The following is a 4,077-nucleotide window of genomic DNA, read 5'->3' on the forward strand; positions in this document are numbered from 1 at the left end:
TTAAGAAGGAAGATTTGCATGATCCACAATTCAAAATTGGACAAGTTTTCCAGCCACCAGAAATGTTTAGAAAAGCAGTGAGAGAATATGCTTGCAAAAATAGATTTGAGATCAAATTGCCAGTAAATGACAGGAAAAGAATTTCAGCAAAATGTTAGTCCCACTGCCCCTGGAACATTTGGTGTAGTTATGATAGCAGAACAAACTGCATGGTCATCAAGAGTTACAATGATGAACACAAATGTTCTAAGAAGTGGAAAGTAAAGGCATTTACTGCTAGATATCTTGCAGAAAAGTACTTGGGGTACTTCAGGGCAGATCAAGGAATGAATTTGAGAAATTTTGGGAGGTTAGTGCAAAAGGACTGGAATATGGCAGCTTCTTGTAGTAAACTAACCAGAGCAAGGAGATATGCATTGAAGATAATCCATGGAGATGAGGAGGCACAGTACAACATGCTTTGGGATTATGCAAATGAAGTTAGAAGATCCAACCCTGACAGCACATTTTTCATTCAATTGGACAATGAATCAAGGTTCAACAGATGCTACTTCAGTTTTGATGCATGTAAAAGAGGATTCCTTGCAGGGTGTAGACCCATAATTTGTTTTGATGGATGTCATTTGAAAACTAAGTATGGAGGTGTGCTTATGTCTGCAGTTGGCATGGATCCTAATGATTGTATCTATCCTGTGGCACACTGCATTGTAGATGTTGAAGATACTAACACTTGGAGCTGGTTTATGAGAACACTAAAACAGGATCTTGGGATTCAGAACACCTCAGCATGGACTGTCATGTCTGATAAGCAAAAGGTAAAGATATGTACATAGTTACTTACTTACATACTGGCATGTTTGATATCCACTTACTTACTGACTGACTTACAAAACTTGCAGGGCCTAATAAATGATGTAGAGCAGCATTTTCATGACTCAGAACACAGATTCTGTGTCAAGCACCTTTGGCAGAATTTCAGAGAGAAATACAGAGGAGATGTTCTGAAAAACCAGCTCTGGAAGATAGCTAGGTGCACCACAACTGACCGGTATGAAGAATATATGGAAGAGATGAGACTTCTTGATAGTGAGGCTCATGCTTGGCTTGTAGAGAAGAGGCCTAACACTTGGGTTAGGGCATTCCAGACTGATTTGCCCAAATGTGATATTTTACTAAACAACAATTGTGAGGTTTTCAATAAGTAAGTGGTACATTTATGTGTTCATGTACTTGCTATGTGTTCTTCAATTGTTCATGTACTTGCTATGTGTTCTCTCTTCATAATGGATTAAGTGTTGGAAATATGCCCTAGAGGCAATAATAAAATGGTTATTATTATATTTCTTTGTTCATGATAATTGTCTATTGTTCATGCTATAATTGTGCTATCCGGAAATCGTAATACATGTGTGAATACATAGACCACAACACGTCCCTAGTGAGCCTCTAGTTGACTAGCTCATTGATCAAAGGATAGTCATGGTTTCCTGACTATGGACATTAGATGTCATTGACAACAGGATCACATCATTAGGAGAATGATGTGATGGACAAGACCCAATCCTAAGCTTAGCTCAAAGATCGTGTAGTTCGTTTGCTGTAGCTTTTCTGAATGTCAAGTATCATTTCCTTAGACCATGAGATTGTGCAACTCTCGGATACCGTAGGAGTGCCTTGGGTGTGCCAAACGTCACAACGTAACTGGGTGACTATAAAGGTACATTACAGGTATCTCCGAAAGTTTCTGTTGGGTTGGCACGAATCAAGACTGGGATTTGTCACTCCGTATGACGGAGAGGTATCTCTGGGCCCACTCGGTAATGCATCATCATAATGAGCTCAATGTGATCAAGTGGTTGATCATGGGATCATGCATTACGGTACGAGTAAAGTGACTTGCCGGTAACGAGACTGAACAAGGTATTGGGATACCGACGATCGAGTCTCGGACAAGTAACGTACCGATTGACAAAGGGAATCGTATATGGATTGATTGAATCCTCGACATCGTGGTTCATCCGATGAGATCATCGTGGAGCATGTGGGAGCCAACATGGGTATCTAGATCCCGCTGTTGGTTATTGACCGGAGAGTCGTCTCGGTCATGTCTGCATGTCTCCCGAACCCGTAGGGTCTAAACACTTAAGGTTCGGTGACGCTAGGGTTGTTAGGAAGACTTGTATGTGATTACCGAATGTTGTTCAGAGTCCCGGATGAGATCCCGGACGTCACAAGGAGTTCCGGAATGGTCCGGAGGAAAAGATTTATATATGGGAAGTTGTCATATGGTCGCCGAAAAGTTTCGGGGGCATATCGGTATTGTACCGGGGCCACCGGAGGGGTTCCGGGGGTCCACCGGGAGGGTCCACCTCTTCCGGAGGGCCTTATGGGCTGTATGGAGAAGGGAACCAGCCCAAGTGGGCTGGGGCGCCACACCCCCCTAGGGCCCATGCGCCTAGGGTTGGGGGAAACCCTAAGGGGGGCGCCCCTTGCTTGGGGGGCAAGCCCCCCTCCCCTTGGCCGCCGCCCCCCCTCTAGATCTCATCTAGAGGGGGCCGGCCCCCTTCCCCTTTCCCCTATAAATAGAGGGGTGAGGGGAGGGCTGCACACAACATCCAAGGCGCAGCCCCTCCCCTCCCCAACACCTCTCCTCCTCCATAAGAGCTTGGCGAAGCCCTGCCGGAGTACTGCAGCTTCATCACCACCACGCCGTCGTGCTGCTGTTGGAGCCCTCTTCCTCAACCTCTCCCTCCTCCTTGCTGGATCAAGGCGCGGGAGACGTCCTCGCTCCGTACGTGTGTTGAACGCGGAGGTGCCGTCCGTTCGGCACTAGGATCTTCGGTGATTTGGATCACGTCGAGTACGACTCCATCAACCCCGTTCTCTTGAACGCTTCCGCTCGTGATCTACAAGGGTATGCATATGCACTCCTCTCTCCCTCGTTGCTAGATGACTCCATAGATTGATCTTGGTGATGCGTAGAAAATTTTAAAATTCTGCTACGTTCCCCAAAAGTGGTATCAAAGCTAGGTCTATGCGTAGTTACTATGCACGAGTAGAACACAAAGTAGTTGTGGGCGTCGATATTGTCAATTTGCTTGCCGTTACTAGTCTTATCTTGATTCGGTGGCATCGTGGGATGAAGCGGCCCGGACCAACCTTACACGTACGCTTACGTGAGACCGGTTCCACCGACTGACATGCACTAGTTGCATAAGGTGGCTGGCGGGTGTCTATCTCTCCCACTTTAGTCGGATCGGATTCGATGAACAGGGTCCTTATGAAGGGTAAATAGAAATTGGCAATTCACGTTGTGGTTTTGGCGTAGGTAAGAAACGTTCTTGCTAGAAACCTATAGCAGCCACGTAAAAACTTGCAACAACAATTAGAGGACGTCTAACTTGTTTTTGCAGCAAGTGTTTTGTGATGTGATATGGCCAAAGGTTGTGATGAATGATGAATGATATATGTGATGTATGAGATTGATCATTTTCTTGTAATAGGAATCACGACTTGCATGTCGATGAGTATGACAACCGGCAGGAGCCATAGGAGTTGTCTTAATTTATTTATGACCTGCGTGTCAACATAAACGTCATGTAATTACTTTACTTTATTGCTAAACCGTTAGACATAGTAGTAGAAGTAATAGTTGACCTGACAACTTCAAGAAGACACGATGATGGAGATCATGATGATGGAGATCATGGTGTCATGCCGGTGACAACGATGATCATGGAGCCCCGAAGATGGAGATCAAAGGAGCAAATGATATTGGCCATATCATGTCACTATTTGATTGCATGTGATGTTTATCATGTTTTACATCTTATTTGCTTAGAATGACGATAGCTTAAATAAGATGATCCCTCGTAATAATTTCAAGAAAGTGTTCCCCCCTAACTGTGCACCGTTGCGAAGGTTCGTTGTTTCGAAGCACCACGTGATGATCGGGTGTGATAGATTCTAACGTTCGAATACAACGGATGTAAGCCAGATTTACACACGCAATACACTTAGGTTGACTTGACGAGCCTAGCATGTACAGAAATGGCCTCGGAACACAGAAGACCGAAA

The sequence above is a fragment of the Triticum urartu genome, chromosome 4 (assembly GCF_003073215.2).
Source record: "Triticum urartu cultivar G1812 chromosome 4, Tu2.1, whole genome shotgun sequence".
NCBI lineage: Eukaryota > Viridiplantae > Streptophyta > Magnoliopsida > Poales > Poaceae > Triticum > Triticum urartu.